This window comes from Cyanistes caeruleus, chromosome 32, assembly GCF_971803275.1.
Source record: "Cyanistes caeruleus chromosome 32, bCyaCae1.hap1.1, whole genome shotgun sequence".
In the NCBI taxonomy this organism is placed as follows: Eukaryota; Metazoa; Chordata; class Aves; order Passeriformes; family Paridae; genus Cyanistes; species Cyanistes caeruleus.
Genome location: NC_141733.1, coordinates 3,344,988 through 3,370,044, shown reverse-complemented (window position 1 = coordinate 3,370,044; position 25,057 = coordinate 3,344,988).

Here is a 25,057-nt window from a genome sequence, read left to right as displayed (position 1 = left end):
CACAGATTGAACAAGCCCAACTTACACTTATCTGTAACATTTACAGCGGTGATAGTGCCAGTTTTCTCCTCTCTGTGACATGATATCAAAGACAAGTCAGAATTCATCCCCTCTGATAAGCCACAGCAGTGAAAGCCTCAGTTTTCTCCTCTCGGTGAGATCACTGCAATGACAAGTCCAGTTTACACCTCTCTGCGACACCACAGTGGTGACAGACGCATTATTCCCCTCTCTGGGACATCACAGTCATGACAGAACCAATTTAAATCTCTCTGTGATACCACAGCCCTAACAACCCCAATTCCATTCCCTGTGTGGCAACAGACAAGTCATAGCACCTGTGTAACTTTCACTGCACAACAGTGATCAGCCCCAGTTTTCCCCTCTCTGTGACACCACAGCAGGGACAGACTCAGGTTTCCTCTATCTGTGACATCACAGCCACGGCAGCCTTAATTTCAGCCCCAAAGGAACACCACAGCAGTGACAGACCCAGAATTCCCCTCTCCGTGACATCACAGAAGAGACAGAACCGATTAAAACCTCTCTGTGATATCATAGCCATGACAACCCCAATTCCATCTCCTTTGTGGCAACAGACAAGTCATAGCACCTGTGATAATTTCTCTGAGACTCCACAGCTGTGATAGCCCCAGTTTTCCCCTCTCCGTGACATCACTGCAGTGGCAGACTCAGGTTTCCTCTATCTGTGACATCACACCAATGAGGGACCCAGTTTCTCCTCTCCGTGACATCACTGCACTGACAACTCTAATTTATGCCTCTCGGTGACACCACAGCACTCACAGATCCATTACGCCTCTCTCTGTGACATCACATCTGAGAGAGGCCCAATTTTCGCCTCCCTGTGACATCACAGCACTGACAACTCTAATTTACGCCTCTCTGTGACACCACAGTAGTGGCTGCCTCAATTTTCCCCTCTCTGTGACATCACACTTAGGACAGCCTCAAATTCATCCCCTTTGGAACACCGCAGCAGTGACAGACCCGCTTTCCCCTCTCTCTGACATCACAGCAGTGACAGGCCAAAACTACTCCTCTCTGTGACACCAGAGCAGCGGCAGCCTCAGTATTCTCCTCTCTGTGTGTGACATCACACCAATGAGGGACACAGTTCAAGGTCTCTGTGACATTACTGCAGTGACAACTCTAAATTACGCCTGTCTGTGACACCACAGTGCTGACAGACGCATTATTCCCCTCTCTGGGACATCACAATCATGACAGAACCAATTTAAAACTCTCTGTGATACCACAGCCCGAACAACCCCAATTCCATTCCCTGTGTGGCAACAGACAAGTCATAGCACCTGTGTAAATTTCTCTGTCACTGCACAACAGTGATCAGCCCCAGTTTTCCCCTCTCTGTGACACCACAGCAGGGACAGACTCAGGTTTCCTCTATCGTGACATCACAGCCATGGCAGCCTTAATTTCAGCTCTGATGGAACACCACAGCACTGACAGACCCATTATTCCCTGCTCTGTGACATCCCAGAACAGACAGAACCAATTAAAACCTCTCTGACATACCATAGGCATGACAACCCCAATTCCATCTCCTTTGTGGCAACAGACAAGTCATAACACCTGTGTTACTTTCTCTGAGACTCCACAGCTGTGATAGCCCCAGTTTTCCCCTCTCTGTGACATCACAACTTTGGGAACCCCAATTTACGCCTGCCTGTGACAGCACAGCAGTCAAAGATGCACTTTCCAACCATTATGACATCACAGCACTGACAGGCCAAATTTCACCCTTTCTGTCACCCCACAGATTGAACAAGCCCAACTTACACTTATCTGTAACATTTACAGCGGTGATAGTGCCAGTTTTCTCCTCTCTGTGACATGATATCAAAGACAAGTCAGAATTCATCCCCTCTGATAAGCCACAGCAGTGAAAGCCTCAGTTTTCTCCTCTCGGTGAGATCACTGCAATGACAAGTCCAGTTTACACCTCTCTGCGACACCACAGTGGTGACAGACGCATTATTCCCCTCTCTGGGACATCACAGTCATGACAGAACCAATTTAAATCTCTCTGTGATACCACAGCCCGAACAACCCCAATTCCATTCCCTGTGTGGCAACAGACAAGTCATAGCACCTGTGTAACTTTCACTGCACAACAGTGATCAGCCCCAGTTTTCCCCTCTCTGTGACACCACAGCAGGGACAGACTCAGGTTTCCTCTATCTGTGACATCACAGCCACGGCAGCCTGAATTTCAGCCCCAAAGGAACACCACAGCAGTGACAGACCCAGAATTCCCCTCTCCGTGACATCACAGAAGAGAAAGAACCAATTAAAACCTCTCTGTGATATCATAGCCATGACAACCCCAATTCCATCTCCTCTGTGGCAACAGACAAGTCATAGCACCTGTGATAATTTCTCTGAGACTCCACAGCTGTGATAGCCCCAGTTTTCCCCTCTTCGTGAAAACACTGCAGTGGCAGACTCAGGTTTCCTCTATCTGTGACATCACACCAATGAGGGACCCAGTTTCTCCTCTCCGTGACATCACTGCACTGACAACTCTAATTTATGCCTCTCGGTGACACCACAGCACTCACAGATCCATTACGCCTCTCTCTGTGACATCACATCTGAGAGAGGCCCAATTTTCGCCTCCCTGTGACATCACAGCACTGACAACTCTAATTTACGCCTCTCTGTGACACCACAGTAGTGGCTGCCTCAATTTTCCCCTCTCTGTGACATCACACTTAGGACAGCCTCAAATTCATCCCCTTTGGAACACCGCAGCAGTGACAGACCCGCTTTCCCCTCTCTCTGACATCACAGCAGTGACAGGCCAAAACTACTCCTCTCTGTGACACCAGAGCAGCGGCAGCCTCAGTATTCTCCTCTCTGTGTGTGACATCACACCAATGAGGGACACAGTTCAAGGTCTCTGTGACATTACTGCAGTGACAACTCTAAATTACGCCTGTCTGTGACACCACAGTGGTGACAGACGCATTATTCCCCTCTCTGGGACATCACAATCATGACAGAACCAATTTAAAACTCTCTGTGATACCACAGCCCGAACAACCCCAATTCCATTCCCTGTGTGGCAACAGACAAGTCATAGCACCTGTGTAAATTTCTCTGTCACTGCACAACAGTGATCAGCCCCAGTTTTCCCCTCTCTGTGACACCACAGCAGGGACAGACTCAGGTTTCCTCTATCGTGACATCACAGCCATGGCAGCCTTAATTTCAGCTCTGATGGAACACCACAGCACTGACAGACCCATTATTCCCTGCTCTGTGACATCCCAGAACAGACAGAACCAATTAAAACCTCTCTGACATACCATAGGCATGACAACCCCAATTCCATCTCCTTTGTGGCAACAGACAAGTCATAACACCTGTGTTACTTTCTCTGAGACTCCACAGCTGTGATAGCCCCAGTTTTCCCCTCTCTGTGACATCACAACTTTGGGAACCCCAATTTACGCCTGCCTGTGACAGCACAGCAGTCAAAGATGCACTTTCCAACCATTATGACATCACAGCACTGACAGGCCAAATTTCACCCTTTCTGTCACCCCACAGATTGAACAAGCCCAACTTACACTTATCTGTAACATTTACAGCGGTGATAGTGCCAGTTTTCTCCTCTCTGTGACATGATATCAAAGACAAGTCAGAATTCATCCCCTCTGATAAGCCACAGCAGTGAAAGCCTCAGTTTTCTCCTCTCGGTGAGATCACTGCAATGACAAGTCCAGTTTACACCTCTCTGCGACACCACAGTAGTGACAGACGCATTATTCCCCTCTCTGGGACATCACAATCATGACAGAACCAATTTAAATCACTCTGTGATACCACAGCCCGAACAACCCCAATTCCATTCCCTGTGTGGCAACAGACAAGTCATAGCACCTGTGTAACTTTCACTGCACAACAGTGATCAGCCCCAGTTTTCCCCTCTCTGTGACACCACAGCAGGGACAGACTCAGGTTTCCTCTATCTGTGACATCACAGCCACGGCAGCCTGAATTTCAGCCCCAAAGGAACACCACAGCAGTGACAGACCCATAATTCCCCTCTCCGTGACATCACAGAAGAGACAGAACCAATTAAAACCTCTCTGTGATATCATAGCCATGACAACCCCAATTCCATCTCCTTTGTGGCAACAGACAAGTCATAGCACCTGTGATAATTTCTCTGAGACTCCACAGCTGTGATAGCCCCAGTTTTCCCCTCTCCGTGACATCACTGCAGTGGCAGACTCAGGTTTCCTCTATCTGTGACATCACACCAATGAGGGACCCAGTTTCTCCTCTCCGTGACATCACTGCACTGACAACTCTAATTTATGCCTCTCGGTGACACCACAGCACTCACAGATCCATTACGCCTCTCTCTGTGACATCACATCTGAGAGAGGCCCAATTTTCGCCTCCCTGTGACATCACAGCACTGACAACTCTAATTTACGCCTCTCTGTGACACCACAGTAGTGGCTGCCTCAATTTTCCCCTCTCTGTGACATCACACTTAGGACAGCCTCAAATTCATCCCCTTTGGAACACCGCAGCAGTGACAGACCCGCTTTCCCCTCTCTCTGACATCACAGCAGTGACAGGCCAAAACTACTCCTCTCTGTGACACCAGAGCAGCGGCAGCCTCAGTATTCTCCTCTCTGTGTGTGACATCACACCAATGAGGGACACAGTTCAAGGTCTCTGTGACATTACTGCAGTGACAACTCTAAATTACGCCTGTCTGTGACACCACAGTGGTGACAGACGCATTATTCCCCTCTCTGGGACATCACAATCATGACAGAACCAATTTAAAACTCTCTGTGATACCACAGCCCGAACAACCCCAATTCCATTCCCTGTGTGGCAACAGACAAGTCATAGCACCTGTGTAAATTTCTCTGTCACTGCACAACAGTGATCAGCCCCAGTTTTCCCCTCTCTGTGACACCACAGCAGGGACAGACTCAGGTTTCCTCTATCGTGACATCACAGCCATGGCAGCCTTAATTTCAGCTCTGATGGAACACCACAGCACTGACAGACCCATTATTCCCTGCTCTGTGACATCCCAGAACAGACAGAACCAATTAAAACCTCTCTGACATACCATAGGCATGACAACCCCAATTCCATCTCCTTTGTGGCAACAGACAAGTCATAACACCTGTGTTACTTTCTCTGAGACTCCACAGCTGTGATAGCCCCAGTTTTCCCCTCTCTGTGACATCACAACTTTGGGAACCCCAATTTACGCCTGCCTGTGACAGCACAGCAGTCAAAGATGCACTTTCCAACCATTATGACATCACAGCACTGACAGGCCAAATTTCACCCTTTCTGTCACCCCACAGATTGAACAAGCCCAACTTACACTTATCTGTAACATTTACAGCGGTGATAGTGCCAGTTTTCTCCTCTCTGTGACATGATATCAAAGACAAGTCAGAATTCATCCCCTCTGATAAGCCACAGCAGTGAAAGCCTCAGTTTTCTCCTCTCGGTGAGATCACTGCAATGACAAGTCCAGTTTACACCTCTCTGCGACACCACAGTGGTGACAGACGCATTATTCCCCTCTCTGGGACATCACAGTCATGACAGAACCAATTTAAATCTCTCTGTGATACCACAGCCCGAACAACCCCAATTCCATTCCCTGTGTGGCAACAGACAAGTCATAGCACCTGTGTAACTTTCACTGCACAACAGTGATCAGCCCCAGTTTTCCCCTCTCTGTGACACCACAGCAGGGACAGACTCAGGTTTCCTCTATCTGTGACATCACAGCCACGGCAGCCTGAATTTCAGCCCCAAAGGAACTCCACAGCAGTGACAGACCCATAATTCCCCTCTCCGTGACATCACAGAAGAGAAAGAACCAATTAAAACCTCTCTGTGATATCATAGCCATGACAACCCCAATTCCATCTCCTCTGTGGCAACAGACAAGTCATAGCACCTGTGATAATTTCTCTGAGACTCCACAGCTGTGATAGCCCCAGTTTTCCCCTCTTCGTGAAAACACTGCAGTGGCAGACTCAGGTTTCCTCTATCTGTGACATCACACCAATGAGGGACCCAGTTTCTCCTCTCCGTGACATCACTGCACTGACAACTCTAATTTATGCCTCTCGGTGACACCACAGCACTCACAGATCCATTACGCCTCTCTCTGTGACATCACATCTGAGAGAGGCCCAATTTTCGCCTCCCTGTGACATCACAGCACTGACAACTCTAATTTACGCCTCTCTGTGACACCACAGTAGTGGCTGCCTCAATTTTCCCCTCTCTGTGACATCACACTTAGGACAGCCTCAAATTCATCCCCTTTGGAACACCGCAGCAGTGACAGACCCGCTTTCCCCTCTCTCTGACATCACAGCAGTGACAGGCCAAAACTACTCCTCTCTGTGACACCAGAGCAGCGGCAGCCTCAGTATTCTCCTCTCTGTGTGTGACATCACACCAATGAGGGACACAGTTCAAGGTCTCTGTGACATTACTGCAGTGACAACTCTAAATTACGCCTGTCTGTGACACCACAGTGGTGACAGACGCATTATTCCCCTCTCTGGGACATCACAATCATGACAGAACCAATTTAAAACTCTCTGTGATACCACAGCCCGAACAACCCCAATTCCATTCCCTGTGTGGCAACAGACAAGTCATAGCACCTGTGTAAATTTCTCTGTCACTGCACAACAGTGATCAGCCCCAGTTTTCCCCTCTCTGTGACACCACAGCAGGGACAGACTCAGGTTTCCTCTATCGTGACATCACAGCCATGGCAGCCTTAATTTCAGCTCTGATGGAACACCACAGCACTGACAGACCCATTATTCCCTGCTCTGTGACATCCCAGAACAGACAGAACCAATTAAAACCTCTCTGACATACCATAGGCATGACAACCCCAATTCCATCTCCTTTGTGGCAACAGACAAGTCATAACACCTGTGTTACTTTCTCTGAGACTCCACAGCTGTGATAGCCCCAGTTTTCCCCTCTCTGTGACATCACAACTTTGGGAACCCCAATTTACGCCTGCCTGTGACAGCACAGCAGTCAAAGATGCACTTTCCAACCATTATGACATCACAGCACTGACAGGCCAAATTTCACCCTTTCTGTCACCCCACAGATTGAACAAGCCCAACTTACACTTATCTGTAACATTTACAGCGGTGATAGTGCCAGTTTTCTCCTCTCTGTGACATGATATCAAAGACAAGTCAGAATTCATCCCCTCTGATAAGCCACAGCAGTGAAAGCCTCAGTTTTCTCCTCTCGGTGAGATCACTGCAATGACAAGTCCAGTTTACACCTCTCTGCGACACCACAGTGGTGACAGACGCATTATTCCCCTCTCTGGGACATCACAGTCATGACAGAACCAATTTAAATCACTCTGTGATACCACAGCCCGAACAACCCCAATTCCATTCCCTGTGTGGCAACAGACAAGTCATAGCACCTGTGTAACTTTCACTGCACAACAGTGATCAGCCCCAGTTTTCCCCTCTCTGTGACACCACAGCAGGGACAGACTCAGGTTTCCTCTATCTGTGACATCACAGCCACGGCAGCCTGAATTTCAGCCCCAAAGGAACTCCACAGCAGTGACAGACCCATAATTCCCCTCTCCGTGACATCACAGAAGAGAAAGAACCAATTAAAACCTCTCTGTGATATCATAGCCATGACAACCCCAATTCCATCTCCTCTGTGGCAACAGACAAGTCATAGCACCTGTGATAATTTCTCTGAGACTCCACAGCTGTGATAGCCCCAGTTTTCCCCTCTTCGTGAAAACACTGCAGTGGCAGACTCAGGTTTCCTCTATCTGTGACATCACACCAATGAGGGACCCAGTTTCTCCTCTCCGTGACATCACTGCACTGACAACTCTAATTTATGCCTCTCGGTGACACCACAGCACTCACAGATCCATTACGCCTCTCTCTGTGACATCACATCTGAGAGAGGCCCAATTTTCGCCTCCCTGTGACATCACAGCACTGACAACTCTAATTTACGCCTCTCTGTGACACCACAGTAGTGGCTGCCTCAATTTTCCCCTCTCTGTGACATCACACTTAGGACAGCCTCAAATTCATCCCCTTTGGAACACCGCAGCAGTGACAGACCCGCTTTCCCCTCTCTCTGACATCACAGCAGTGACAGGCCAAAACTACTCCTCTCTGTGACACCAGAGCAGCGGCAGCCTCAGTATTCTCCTCTCTGTGTGTGACATCACACCAATGAGGGACACAGTTCAAGGTCTCTGTGACATTACTGCAGTGACAACTCTAAATTACGCCTGTCTGTGACACCACAGTGGTGACAGACGCATTATTCCCCTCTCTGGGACATCACAATCATGACAGAACCAATTTAAAACTCTCTGTGATACCACAGCCCGAACAACCCCAATTCCATTCCCTGTGTGGCAACACACAAGTCATAGCACCTGTGTAAATTTCTCTGTCACTGCACAACAGTGATCAGCCCCAGTTTTCCCCTCTCTGTGACACCACAGCAGGGACAGACTCAGGTTTCCTCTATCGTGACATCACAGCCATGGCAGCCTTAATTTCAGCTCTGATGGAACACCACAGCACTGACAGACCCATTATTCCCCGCTCTGTGACATCCCAGAACAGACAGAACCAATTAAAACCTCTCTGACATACCATAGGCATGACAACCCCAATTCCATCTCCTTTGTGGCAACAGACAAGTCATAACACCTGTGTTACTTTCTCTGAGACTCCACAGCTGTGATAGCCCCAGTTTTCCCCTCTCTGTGACATCACAACTGTGGGAACCCAAATTTACGCCTGCCTGTGACAGCACAGCAGTCAAAGATGCACTTTCCACCCATTATGACATCACAGCACTGACAGGCCAAATTTCACCCTTTCTGTCACCCCACAGATTGAACAAGCCCAACTTACACTTATCTGTAACATTTACAGCGGTGATAGTGCCAGTTTTCTCCTCTCTGTGACATGATATCAAAGACAAGTCAGAATTCATCCCCTCTGATAAGCCACAGCAGTGAAAGCCTCAGTTTTCTCCTCTCGGTGAGATCACTGCAATGACAAGTCCAGTTTACACCTCTCTGCGACACCACAGTGGTGACAGACGCATCATTCCCCTCTCTGGAACATCACAGTCATGACAGAACCAATTTAAATCTCTCTGTGATACCACAGCATGAACAACCCCAATTCCATTCCCTGTGTGGCAACAGACAAGTCATAGCACCTGTGTAACTTTCACTGCACAACAGTGATCAGCCCCAGTTTTCCCCTCTCTGTGACACCACAGCAGGGACAGACTCAGGTTTCCTCTATCTGTGACATCACAGCCACGGCAGCCTGAATTTCAGCCCCAAAGGAACACCACAGCAGTGACAGACCCATAATTCCCCTCTCCGTGACATCACAGAAGAGACAGAACCAATTAAAACCTCTCTGTGATATCATAGCCATGACAACCCCAATTCCATCTCCTTTGTGGCAACAGACAAGTCATAGCACCTGTGATAATTTCTCTGAGACTCCACAGCTGGGATAGCCCCAGTTTTCCCCTCTCCGTGACATCACTGCAGTGGCAGACTCAGGTTTCCTCTATCTGTGACATCACACCAATGAGGGACCCAGTTTCTCCTCTCCGTGACATCACTGCACTGACAACTCTAATTTATGCCTCTCGGTGACACCACAGCACTCACAGATCCATTACGCCTCTCTCTGTGACATCACATCTGAGAGAGGCCCAATTTTCGCCTCCCTCTGACATCACAGCACTGACAACTCTAATTTACGCCTCTCTGTGACACCACAGTAGTGGCTGCCTCAATTTTCCCCTCTCTGTGACATCACACTTAGGACAGCCTCAAATTCATCCCCTTTGGAACACCGCAGCAGTGACAGACCCGCTTTCCCCTCTCTCTGACATCACAGCAGTGACAGGCCAAAACTACTCCTCTCTGTGACACCAGAGCAGCGGCAGCCTCAGTTTTCTCCTCTCTGTGTGTGACATCACACCAATGAGGGACACAGTTAAAGGTCTCTGTGACATTACTGCAGTGACAACTCTAAATTACGCCTGTCTGTGACACCACAGTGGTGACAGACGCATTATTCCCCTCTCTGGGACATCACAATCATGACAGAACCAATTTAAAACTCTCTGTGATACCACAGCCCGAACAACCCCAATTCCATTCCCTGTGTGGCAACAGACAAGTCACAGCACCTGTGTAAATTTCTCTGTCACTGCACAACAGTGATCAGCCCCAGTTTTCCCCTCTCTGTGACACCACAGCAGGGACAGACTCAGGTTTCCTCTATCGTGACATCACAGCCATGGCAGCCTTAATTTCAGCTCTGATGGAACACCACAGCACTGACAGACCCATTATTCCCCGCTCTGTGACATCCCAGAACAGACAGAACCAATTAAAACCTCTCTGACATACCATAGGCATGACAACCCCAATTCCATCTCCTTTGTGGCAACAGACAAGTCATAACACCTGTGTTACTTTCTCTGAGACTCCACAGCTGTGATAGCCCCAGTTTTCCCCTCTCTGTGACATCACAACTTTGGGAACCCCAATTTACGCCTGCCTGTGACAGCACAGCAGTCAAAGATGCACTTTCCAACCATTATGACATCACAGCACTGACAGGCCAAATTTCACCCTTTCTGTCACCCCACAGATTGAACAAGCCCAACCTACACCTATCTGTAACATTTACAGCGGTGATAGTGCCAGTTTTCTCCTCTCTGTGACATGATATCAAAGACAAGTCAGAATTCATCCCCTCTGATAAGCCACAGCAGTGAAAGCCTCAGTTTTCTCCTCTCGGTGAGATCACTGCAATGACAAGTCCAGTTTACACCTCTCTGCGACTCCACAGTGGTGACAGACGCATTATTCCCCTCTCTGGGACATCACAGTCATGACAGAACCAATTTAAATCTCTCTGTGATACCACAGCCCTAACAACCCCAATTCCATTCCCTGTGTGGCAACAGACAAGTCATAGCACCTGTGTAACTTTCACTGCACAACAGTGATCAGCCCCAGTTTTCCCCTCTCTGTGACACCACAGCAGGGACAGACTCAGGTTTCCTCTATCTGTGACATCACAGCCACGGCAGCCTGAATTTCAGCCCCAAAGGAACACCACAGCAGTGACAGACCCAGAATTCCCCTCTCCGTGACATCACAGAAGAGACAGAACCGATTAAAACCTCTCTGTGATATCATAGCCATGACAACCCCAATTCCATCTCCTTTGTGGCAACAGACAAGTCATAGCACCTGTGATAATTTCTCTGAGACTCCACAGCTGTGATAGCCCCAGTTTTCCCCTCTCCGTGACATCACTGCAGTGGCAGACTCAGGTTTCCTCTATCTGTGACATCACACCAATGAGGGACCCAGTTTCTCCTCTCCGTGACATCACTGCACTGACAACTCTAATTTATGCCTCTCGGTGACACCACAGCACTCACAGATCCATTACGCCTCTCTCTGTGACATCACATCTGAGAGAGGCCCAATTTTCGCCTCCCTGTGACATCACAGCACTGACAACTCTAATTTACGCCTCTCTGTGACACCACAGTAGTGGCTGCCTCAATTTTCCCCTCTCTGTGACGTCACACTTAGGACAGCCTCAAATTCATCCCCTTTGGAACACCGCAGCAGTGACAGACCCGCTTTCCCCTCTCTCTGACATCACAGCAGTGACAGGCCAAAACTACTCCTCACTGTGACACCAGAGCAGCGGCAGCCAAAGTATTCTCCTCTCTGTGTGTGACATCACACCAATGAGGGACCCAGTTCAAGGTCTCTGTGACATTACTGCAGTGACAACTCTAAATTACGCCTGTCTGTGACACCACAGTGGTGACAGACGCATTATTCCCCTCTCTGGGACATCACAATCATGACAGAACCAATTTAAAACTCTCTGTGATACCACAGCCCGAACAACCCCAATTCCATTCCCTGTGTGGCAACACACAAGTCATAGCACCTGTGTAACTTTCACTGCACAACAGTGATCAGCCCCAGTTTTCCCCTCTCTGTGACACCACAGCAGGGACAGACTCAGGTTTCCTCTATCGTGACATCACAGCCATGGCAGCCTTAATTTCAGCTCTGATGGAACACCACAGCACTGACAGACCCATTATTCCCCGCTCTGTGACATCCCAGAACAGACAGAACCAATTAAAACCTCTCTGACATACCATAGGCATGACAACCCCAATTCCATCTCCTTTGTGGCAACAGACAAGTCATAACACCTGTGTTACTTTCTCTGAGACTCCACAGCTGTGATAGCCCCAGTTTTCCCCTCTCTGTGACATCACAACTGTGGGAACCCCAATTTACGCCTGCCTGTGACAGCACAGCAGTCAAAGATGCACTTTCCACCCATTATGACATCACAGCACTGACAGGCCAAATTTCACCCTTTCTGTCACCCCACAGATTGAACAAGCCCAACTTACACTTATCTGTAACATTTACAGCGGTGATAGTGCCAGTTTTCTCCTCTCTGTGACATGATATCAAAGACAAGTCAGAATTCATCCCCTCTGATAAGCCACAGCAGTGAAAGCCTCAGTTTTCTCCTCTCGGTGAGATCACTGCAATGACAAGTCCAGTTTACACCTCTCTGCGACACCACAGTGGTGACAGACGCATTATTCCCCTCTCTGGGACATCACAGTCATGACAGAACCAATTTAAATCTCTCTGTGATACCACAGCCCGAACAACCCCAATTCCATTCCCTGTGTGGCAACAGACAAGTCATAGCACCTGTGTAACTTTCACTGCACAACCGTGATCAGCCCCAGTTTTCCCCTCTCTGTGACACCACAGCAGGGACAGACTCAGGTTTCCTCTATCTGTGACATCACAGCCACGGCAGCCTGAATTTCAGCCCCAAAGGAACACCACAGCAGTGACAGACCCATAATTCCCCTCTCCGTGACATCACAGAAGAGACAGAACCAATTAAAACCTCTCTGTGATATCATAGCCATGACAACCCCAATTCCATCTCCTTTGTGGCAACAGACAAGTCATAGCACCTGTGATAATTTCTCTGAGACTCCACAGCTGTGATAGCCCCAGTTTTCCCCTCTCCGTGACATCACTGCAGTGGCAGACTCAGGTTTCCTCTATCTGTGACATCACACCAATGAGGGACCCAGTTTCTCCTCTCCGTGACATCACTGCACTGACAACTCTAATTTATGCCTCTCAGTGACACCACAGCACTCACAGATCCATTACGCCTCTCTCTGTGACATCACATCTGAGAGAGGCCCAATTTTCGCCTCCCTCTGACATCACAGCACTGACAACTCTAATTTACGCCTCTCTGTGACACCACAGTAGTGGCTGCCTCAATTTTCCCCTCTCTGTGACATCACACTTAGGACAGCCTCAAATTCATCCCCTTTGGAACACCGCAGCAGTGACAGACACGCTTTCCCCTCTCTCTGACATCACAGCAGTGACAGGCCAAAACTACTCCTCTCTGTGACACCAGAGCAGCGGCAGCCTCAGTATTCTCCTCTCTGTGTGTGACATCACACCAATGAGGGACCCAGTTCAAGGTCTCTGTGACATTACTGCAGTGACAACTCTAAATTACGCCTGTCTGTGACACCACAGTGGTGACAGACGCATTATTCCCCTCTCTAAGACATCACAATCATGACAGAACCAATTTAAAACTCTCTGTGATACCACAGCCCGAACAACCCCAATTCTATTCCCTGTGTGGCAACAGACAAGTCATAGCACCTCTGTAAATTTCTCTGTCACTGCACAACAGTGATTAGCCCCAGTTTTCCCCTCTCTGTGACACCACAGCAGGGACAGACTCAGGTTTCCTCTATCGTGACATCACAGCCATGGCAGCCGTAATTTCAGCTCTGATGGAACACCACAGCACTGACAGACCCATTATTCCCCGCTCTGTGACATCCCAGAACAGACAGAACCAATTAAAACCTCTCTGACATACCATAGGCATGACAACCCCAATTCCATCTCCTTTGTGGCAACAGACAAGTCATAACACCTGTGTTACTTTCTCTGAGACTCCACAGCTGTGATAGCCCCAGTTTTCCCCTCTCTGTGACATCACAACTGTGGGAACCCCAATTTACGCCTGCCTGTGACAGCACAGCAGTCAAAGATGCACTTTCCACCCATTATGACATCACAGCACTGACAGGCCAAATTTCACCCTTTCTGTCACCCCACAGATTGAACAAGCCCAACTTACACTTATCTGTAACATTTACAGCGGTGATAGTGCCAGTTTTCTCCTCTCTGTGACATGATATCAAAGACAAGTCAGAATTCATCCCCTCTGATAAGCCACAGCAGTGAAAGCCTCAGTTTTCTCCTCTCGGTGAGATCACTGCAATGACAAGTCCAGTTTACACCTCTCTGCGACACCACAGTGGTGACAGACGCATTATTCCCCTCTCTGGGACATCACAGTCATGACAGAACCAATTTAAATGTCCCTGTGATACCACAGCATGAACAACCCCAATTCCATTCCCTGTGTGGCAACAGACAAGTCATAGCACCTGTGTAACTTTCACTGCACAACCGTGATCAGCCCCAGTTTTCCCCTCTCTGTGACACCACAGCAGGGACAGACTCAGGTTTCCTCTATCTGTGACATCACAGCCACGGCAGCCTTAATTTCAGCCCCAAAGGAACACCACAGCAGTGACAGACCCAGAATTCCCCTCTCCGTGACATCACAGAAGAGACAGAACCGATTAAAACCTCTCTGTGATATCATAGCCATGACAACCCCAATTCCATCTCCTTTGTGGCAACAGACAAGTCATAGCACCTGTGATAATTTCTCTGAGACTCCACAGCTGGGATAGCCCCAGTTTTCCCCTCTCCGTGACATCACTGCAGTGGCAGACTCAGGTTTCCTCTATCTGTGACATCACACCAATGAGGGACCCAGTTTCTCCTCTCCGTGACATCACTGCACTGACAACTCTAATTTATGCCTCTCGGTGACACCACAGCACTCACAGATCCATTACGCCTCTCTCTGTGACATCACATCTGAGAGAGGCCCAATTTTCGCCTCCCTGTGACATCACAGCACTGACAACTCTAATTTACGCCTCTCTGTGACACCACAGTAGTGGCTGCCTCAATTTTCCCCTCTCTGTGACATCACACTTAGGACAGCCTCAAATTCATCCCCTTTGGAACACCGCAGCAGTGACAGACCCGCTTTCCCCTCTCTCTGACATCACAGCAGTGACAGGCCAAAACTACTCCTCTCTGTGACACCAGAGCAGCGGCAGCCTCAGTATTCTCCTCTCTGTGTGTGACATCACACCAATGAGGGACCCAGTTCAAGGTCTCTGTGACATTACTGCAGTGACAACTCTAAATTACGCCTGTCTGTGACACCACAGTGGTGACAGACGCATTATTCCCCTCTCTGGGACATCACAATCATGACAGAACCAATTTAAAACTCTCTGTGATACCACAGCCCGAACAACCCCAATTCCATTCCCTGTGTGGCAACAGACAAGTCATAGCACCTCTGTAAATTTCTCTGTCACTGCACAACAGTGATCAGCCCCAGTTTTCCCCTCTCTGTGACACCACAGCAGGGACAGACTCAGGTTTCCTCTATCGTGACATCACAGCCATGGCAGCCTTAATTTCAGCTCTGATGGAACACCACAGCACTGACAGACCCATTATTCCCCGCTCTGTGACATCACAGAACAGACAGAACCAATTAAAACCTCTCTGACATACCATAGGCATGACAACCCCAATTCCATCTCCTTTGTGGCAACAGACAAGTCATAACACCTGTGTTACTTTCTCTGAGACTCCACAGCTGTGATAGCCCCAGTTTTCCCCTCTCTGTGACATCACAACTTTGGGAATCCCAATTTACGCCTGCCTGTGACAGCACAGCAGTCAAAGATGCACTTTCCAACCATTATGACATCACAGCACTGACAGGCCAAATTTCACCCTTTCTGTCACCCCACAGATTGAACAAGCCCAACTTACACCTATCTGTAACATTTACAGCGGTGATAGTGCCAGTTTTCTCCTCTCTGTGACATGATATCAAAGACAAGTCAGAATTCATCCCCTCTGATAAGCCACAGCAGTGAAAGCCTCAGTTTTCTCCTCTCGGTGAGATCACTGCAATGACAAGTCCAGTTTACACCTCTCTGCGACACCACAGTGGTGACAGACGCATCATTCCCCTCTCTGGGACATCACAGTCATGACAGAACCAATTTAAATCTCTCTGTGATACCACAGCCCTAACAACCCCAATTCCATTCCCTGTGTGGCAACAGACAAGTCATAGCACCTGTGTAACTTTCACTGCACAACAGTGATCAGCCCCAGTTTTCCCCTCTCTGTGACACCACAGCAGGGACAGACTCAGGTTTCCTCTATCTGTGACATCACAGCCACGGCAGCCTGAATTTCAGCCCCAAAGGAACACCACAGCAGTGACAGACCCATAATTCCCCTCTCCGTGACATCACAGAAGAGACAGAACCGATTAAAACCTCTCTGTGATATCATAGCCATGACAACCCCAATTCCATCTCCTTTGTGGCAACAGACAAGTCATAGCACCTGTGATAATTTCTCTGAGACTCCACAGCTGTGATAGCCCCAGTTTTCCCCTCTCTGTGACATCACTGCAGTGGCAGACTCAGGTTTCCTCTATCTGTGACATCACACCAATGAGGGACCCAGTTTCTCCTCTCCGTGACATCACTGCACTGACAACTCTAATTTATGCCTCTCGGTGACACCACAGCACTCACAGATCCATTACGCCTCTCTCTGTGACATCACATCTGAGAGAGGCCCAATTTTCGCCTCCCTGTGACATCAAAGCACTGACAACTCTAATTTACGCCTCTCTGTGACACCACAGTAGTGGCTGCCTCAATTTTCCCCTCTCTGTGACATCACACTTAGGACAGCCTCAAATTCATCCCCTTTGGAACACCGCAGCAGTGACAGACCCGCTTTCCCCTCTCTCTGACATCACAGCAGTGACAGGCCAAAACTACTCCTCTCTGTGACACCAGAGCAGCGGCAGCCTCAGTATTCTCCTCTCTGTGTGTGACATCACACCAATGAGGGACCCAGTTCAAGGTCTCTGTGACATTACTGCAGTGACAACTCTAAATTACGCCTGTCTGTGACACCACAGTGGTGACAGACGCATTATTCCCCTCTCTGGGACATCACAATCATGACAGAACCAATTTAAAACTCTCTGTGATACCACAGCCCGAACAACCCCAATTCCATTCCCTGTGTGGCAACAGACAAGTCATAGCACCTCTGTAAATTTCTCTGTCACTGCACAACAGTGATCAGCCCCAGTTTTCCCCTCTCTGTGACACCACAGCAGGGACAGACTCAGGTTTCCTCTATCGTGACATCACAGCCATGGCAGCCTTAATTTCAGCTCTGATGGAACACCACAGCACTGACAGACCCATTATTCCCCGCTCTGTGACATCCCAGAACAGACAGAACCAATTAAAACCTCTCTGACATACCATAGGCATGACAACCCCAATTCCATCTCCTTTGTGGCAACAGACAAGTCATAACACCTGTGTTACTTTCTCTGAGACTCCACAGCTGTGATAGCCCCAGTTTTCCCCTCTGTGTGACATCACAACTGTGGGAACCCCAATTTACGCCTGCCTGTGACAGCACAGCAGTCAAAGATGCACTTTCCAACCATTATGACATCACAGCACTGACAGGCCAAATTTCACCCTTTCTGTCACCCCACAGATTGAACAAGCCCAACTTACACTTATCTGTAACATTTACAGCGGTGATAGTGCCAGTTTTCTCCTCTCTGTGACATGATATCAAAGACAAGTCAGAATTCATCCCCTCTGATAAGCCACAGCAGTGAAAGCCTCAGTTTTCTCCTCTCGGTGAGATCACTGCAATGACAAGTCCAGTTTACACCTCTCTGCGACACCACAGTGGTGACAGACGCATTATTCCCCTCTCTGGGACATCACAGTCATGACAGAACCAATTTAAATCTCTCTGTGATACCACAGCCCGAACAACCCCAATTCCATTCCCTGTGTGGCAACAGACAAGTCATAGCACCTGTGTAACTTTCACTGCACAACCGTGATCAGCCCCAGTTTTCCCCTCTCTGTGACACCACAGCAGGGACAGACTCAGGTTTCCTCTATCTGTGACATCACAGCCACGGCAGCCTGAATTTCAGCCCCAAAGGAACACCACAGCAGTGACAGACCCATAATTCCCCTCTCCGTGACATCACAGAAGAGACAGAACCAATTAAAACCTCTCTGTGATATCATAGCCATGACAACCCCAATTCCATCTCCTTTGTGGCAACAGACAAGTCATAGCACCTGTGATAATTTCTCTGAGACTCCACAGCTGTGATAGCCCCAGTTTTCCCCTCTCCGTGACATCACTGCAGTGGCAGACTCAGGTTTCCTCTATCTGTGACATCACACCAATGAGGGACCCAGTTTCTCCTCTCCGTGACATCACTGCACTGACAACTCTAATTTATGCCTCTCAGTGACACCACAGCACTCACAGATCCATTACGCCTCTCTCTGTGACATCACATCTGAGAGAGGCCCAATTTTCGCCTCCCTCTGACATCACAGCACTGACAACTCTAATTTACGCCTCTCTGTGACACCACAGTAGTGGCTGCCTCAATTTTCCCCTCTCTGTGACATCACACTTAGGACAGCCTCAAATTCATCCCCTTTGGAACACCGCAGCAGTGACAGACACGCTTTCCCCTCTCTCTGACATCACAGCAGTGACAGGCCAAAACTACTCCTCTCTGTGACACCAGAGCAGCGGCAGCCTCAGTATTCTCCTCTCTGTGTGTGACATCACACCAATGAGGGACCCAGTTCAAGGTCTCTGTGACATTACTGCAGTGACAACTCTAAATTACGCCTGTCTGTGACACCACAGTGGTGACAGACGCATTATTCCCCTCTCTAAGACATCACAATCATGACAGAACCAATTTAAAACTCTCTGTGATACCACAGCCCGAACAACCCCAATTCTATTCCCTGTGTGGCAACAGACAAGTCATAGCACCTCTGTAAATTTCTCTGTCACTGCACAACAGTGATTAGCCCCAGTTTTCCCCTCTCTGTGACACCACAGCAGGGACAGACTCAGGTTTCCTCTATCGTGACATCACAGCCATGGCAGCCGTAATTTCAGCTCTGATGGAACACCACAGCACTGACAGACCCATTATTCCCCGCTCTGTGACATCCCAGAACAGACAGAACCAATTAAAACCTCTCTGACATACCATAGGCATGACAACCCCAATTCCATCTCCTTTGTGGCAACAGACAAGTCATAACACCTGTGTTACTTTCTCTGAGACTCCACAGCTGTGATAGCCCCAGTTTTCCCCTCTCTGTGACATCACAACTGTGGGAACCCCAATTTACGCCTGCCTGTGACAGCACAGCAGTCAAAGATGCACTTTCCACCCATTATGACATCACAGCACTGACAGGCCAAATTTCACCCTTTCTGTCACCCCACAGATTGAACAAGCCCAACTTACACTTATCTGTAACATTTACAGCGGTGATAGTGCCAGTTTTCTCCTCTCTGTGACATGATATCAAAGACAAGTCAGAATTCATCCCCTCTGATAAGCCACAGCAGTGAAAGCCTCAGTTTTCTCCTCTCGGTGAGATCACTGCAATGACAAGTCCAGTTTACACCTCTCTGCGACACCACAGTGGTGACAGACGCATTATTCCCCTCTCTGGGACATCACAGTCATGACAGAACCAATTTAAATGTCCCTGTGATACCACAGCATGAACAACCCCAATTCCATTCCCTGTGTGGCAACAGACAAGTCATAGCACCTGTGTAACTTTCACTGCACAACCGTGATCAGCCCCAGTTTTCCCCTCTCTGTGACACCACAGCAGGGACAGACTCAGGTTTCCTCTATCTGTGACATCACAGCCACGGCAGCCTTAATTTCAGCCCCAAAGGAACACCACAGCAGTGACAGACCCAGAATTCCCCTCTCCGTGACATCACAGAAGAGACAGAACCGATTAAAACCTCTCTGTGATATCATAGCCATGACAACCCCAATTCCATCTCCTTTGTGGCAACAGACAAGTCATAGCACCTGTGATAATTTCTCTGAGACTCCACAGCTGTGATAGCCCCAGTTTTCCCCTCTCCGTGACATCACTGCAGTGGCAGACTCAGGTTTCCTCTATCTGTGACATCACACCAATGAGGGACCCAGTTTCTCCTCTCCGTGACATCACTGCACTGACAACTCTAATTTATGCCTCTCGGTGACACCACAGCACTCACAGATCCATTACGCCTCTCTCTGTGACATCACATCTGAGAGAGGCCCAATTTTCGCCTCCCTGTGACATCACAGCACTGACAACTCTAATTTACGCCTCTCTGTGACACCACAGTAGTGGCTGCCTCAATTTTCCCCTCTCTGTGACATCACACTTAGGACAGCCTCAAATTCATCCCCTTTGGAACACCGCAGCAGTGACAGACCCGCTTTCCCCTCTCTCTGACATCACAGCAGTGACAGGCCAAAACTACTCCTCTCTGTGACACCAGAGCAGCGGCAGCCTCAGTATTCTCCTCTCTGTGTGTGACATCACACCAATGAGGGACCCAGTTCAAGGTCTCTGTGACATTACTGCAGTGACAACTCTAAATTACGCCTGTCTGTGACACCACAGTGGTGACAGACGCATTATTCCCCTCTCTGGGACATCACAATCATGACAGAACCAATTTAAAACTCTCTGTGATACCACAGCCCGAACAACCCCAATTCCATTCCCTGTGTGGCAACAGACAAGTCATAGCACCTCTGTAAATTTCTCTGTCACTGCACAACAGTGATCAGCCCCAGTTTTCCCCTCTCTGTGACACCACAGCAGGGACAGACTCAGGTTTCCTCTATCGTGACATCACAGCCATGGCAGCCTTAATTTCAGCTCTGATGGAACACCACAGCACTGACAGACCCATTATTCCCCGCTCTGTGACATCACAGAACAGACAGAACCAATTAAAACCTCTCTGACATACCATAGGCATGACAACCCCAATTCCATCTCCTTTGTGGCAACAGACAAGTCATAACACCTGTGTTACTTTCTCTGAGACTCCACAGCTGTGATAGCCCCAGTTTTCCCCTCTCTGTGACATCACAACTTTGGGAATCCCAATTTACGCCTGCCTGTGACAGCACAGCAGTCAAAGATGCACTTTCCAACCATTATGACATCACAGCACTGACAGGCCAAATTTCACCCTTTCTGTCACCCCACAGATTGAACAAGCCCAACTTACACCTATCTGTAACATTTACAGCGGTGATAGTGCCAGTTTTCTCCTCTCTGTGACATGATATCAAAGACAAGTCAGAATTCATCCCCTCTGATAAGCCACAGCAGTGAAAGCCTCAGTTTTCTCCTCTCGGTGAGATCACTGCAATGACAAGTCCAGTTTACACCTCTCTGCGACACCACAGTGGTGACAGACGCATCATTCCCCTCTCTGGGACATCACAGTCATGACAGAACCAATTTAAATCTCTCTGTGATACCACAGCCCTAACAACCCCAATTCCATTCCCTGTGTGGCAACAGACAAGTCATAGCACCTGTGTAACTTTCACTGCACAACAGTGATCAGCCCCAGTTTTCCCCTCTCTGTGACACCACAGCAGGGACAGACTCAGGTTTCCTCTATCTGTGACATCACAGCCACGGCAGCCTGAATTTCAGCCCCAAAGGAACACCACAGCAGTGACAGACCCATAATTCCCCTCTCCGTGACATCACAGAAGAGACAGAACCGATTAAAACCTCTCTGTGATATCATAGCCATGACAACCCCAATTCCATCTCCTTTGTGGCAACAGACAAGTCATAGCACCTGTGATAATTTCTCTGAGACTCCACAGCTGTGATAGCCCCAGTTTTCCCCTCTCTGTGACATCACTGCAGTGGCAGACTCAGGTTTCCTCTATCTGTGACATCACACCAATGAAGGACCCAGTTTCTCCTCTCCGTGACATCACTGCACTGACAACTCTAATTTATGCCTCTCGGTGACACCACAGCACTCACAGATCCATTACGCCTCTCTCTGTGACATCACATCTGAGAGAGGCCCAATTTTCGCCTCCCTCTGACATCACAGCACTGACAACTCTAATTTACGCCTCTCTGTGACACCACAGTAGTGGCTGCCTCAATTTTCCCCTCTCTGTGACATCACACTTAGGACAGCCTCAAATTCATCCCCTTTGGAACACCGCAGCAGTGACAGACCCGCTTTCCCCTCTCTCTGACATCACAGCAGTGACAGGCCAAAACTACTCCTCTCTGTGACACCAGAGCAGCGGCAGCCTCAGTATTCTCCTCTCTGTGTGTGACATCACACCAATGAGGGACCCAGTTCAAGGTCTCTGTGACATTACTGCAGTGACAACTCTAAATTACGCCTGTCTGTGACACCACAGTGGTGACAGACGCATTATTCCCCTCTCTGGGACATCACAATCATGACAGAACCAATTTAAAACTCTCTGTGATACCACAGCCCTAACAACCCCAATTCTATTCCCTGTGTGGCAACAGACAAGTCATAGCACCTCTGTAAATTTCTCTGTCACTGCACAACAGTGATCAGCCCCAGTTTTCCCCTCTCTGTGACACCACAGCAGGGACAGACTCAGGTTTCCTCTATCGTGACATCACGGCCATGGCAGCCTTAATTTCAGCTCTGATGGAACACCACAGCACTGACAGACCCATTATTCCCCGCTCTGTGACATCCCAGAACAGACAGAACCAATTAAAATCTCTGACATACCATAGGCATGACAACCCCAATTCCATCTCCTTTGTGGCAACAGACAAGTCATAACACCTGTGTTACTTTCTCTGAGACTCCACAGCTGTGATAGCCCCAGTTTTCCCCTCTGTGTGACATCACAACTGTGGGAACCCCAATTTACGCCTGCCTGTGACAGCACAGCAGTCAAAGATGCACTTTCCACCCATTATGACATCACAGCACTGACAGGCCAAATTTCACCCTTTCTGTCACCCCACAGATTGAACAAGCCCAACTTACACTTATCTGTAACATTTACAGCGGTGATAGTGCCAGTTTTCTCCTCTCTGTGACATGATATCAAAGACAAGTCAGAATTCATCCCCTCTGATAAGCCACAGCAGTGAAAGCCTCAGTTTTCTCCTCTCGGTGAGATCACTGCAATGACAAGTCCAGTTTACACCTCTCTGCGACACCACAGTGGTGACAGACGCATTATTCCCCTCTCTGGGACATCACAGTCATGACAGAACCAATTTAAATCTCTCTGTGATACCACAGCCCGAACAACCCCAATTCCATTCCCTGTGTGGCAACAGACAAGTCATAGCACCTGTGTAACTTTCACTGCACAACCGTGATCAGCCCCAGTTTTCCTCTCTCTGTGACACCACAGCAGGGACAGACTCAGGTTTCCTCTATCTGTGACATCACAGCCACGGCAGCCTGAATTTCAGCCCCAAAGGAACACCACAGCAGTGACAGACCCGTAATTCCCCTCTCCGTGACATCACAGAAGAGACAGAACCGATTAAAACCTCTCTGTGATATCATAGCCATGACAACCCCAATTCCATCTCCTTTGTGGCAACAGACAAGTCATAGCACCTGTGATAATTTCTCTGAGACTCCACAGCTGTGATAGCCCCAGTTTTCCCCTCTCCGTGACATCACTGCAGTGGCAGACTCAGGTTTCCTCTATCTGTGACATCACACCAATGAGGGACCCAGTTTCTCCTCTCCGTGACATCACTGCACTGACAACTCTAATTTATGCCTCTCGGTGACACCACAGCACTCACAGATCCATTACGCCTCTCTCTGTGACATCACATCTGAGAGAGGCCCAATTTTCGCCTCCCTCTGACATCACAGCACTGACAACTCTAATTTACGCCTCTCTGTGACACCACAGTAGTGGCTGCCTCAATTTTCCCCTCTCTGTGACATCACACTTAGGACAGCCTCAAATTCATCCCCTTTGGAACACCGCAGCAGTGACAGACCCGCTTTCCCCTCTCTCTGACATCACAGCAGTGACAGGCCAAAACTACTCCTCTCTGTGACACCAGAGCAGCGGCAGCCTCAGTATTCTCCTCTCTGTGTGTGACATCACACCAATGAGGGACCCAGTTCAAGGTCTCTGTGACATTACTGCAGTGACAACTCTAAATTACGCCTGTCTGTGACACCACAGTGGTGACAGACGCATTATTCCCCTCTCTGGGACATCACAATCATGACAGAACCAATTTAAAACTCTCTGTGATACCACAGCCCGAAAAACCCCAATTCTATTCCCTGTGTGGCAACAGACAAGTCATAGCACCTCTGTAAATTTCTCTGTCACTGCACAACAGTGATCAGCCCCAGTTTTCCCCTCTCTGTGACACCACAGCAGGGACAGACTCAGGTTTCCTCTATCGTGACATCACGGCCATGGCAGCCTTAATTTCAGCTCTGATGGAACACCACAGCACTGACAGACCCATTATTCCCCGCTCTGTGACATCCCAGAACAGACAGAACCAATTAAAACCTCTCTGACATACCATAGGCATGACAACCCCAATTCCATCTCCTTTGTGGCAACAGACAAGTCATAACACCTGTGTTACTTTCTCTGAGACTCCACAGCTGTGATAGCCCCAGTTTTCCCCTCTCTGTGACATCACAACTGTGGGAACCCCAATTTACGCCTGCCTGTGACAG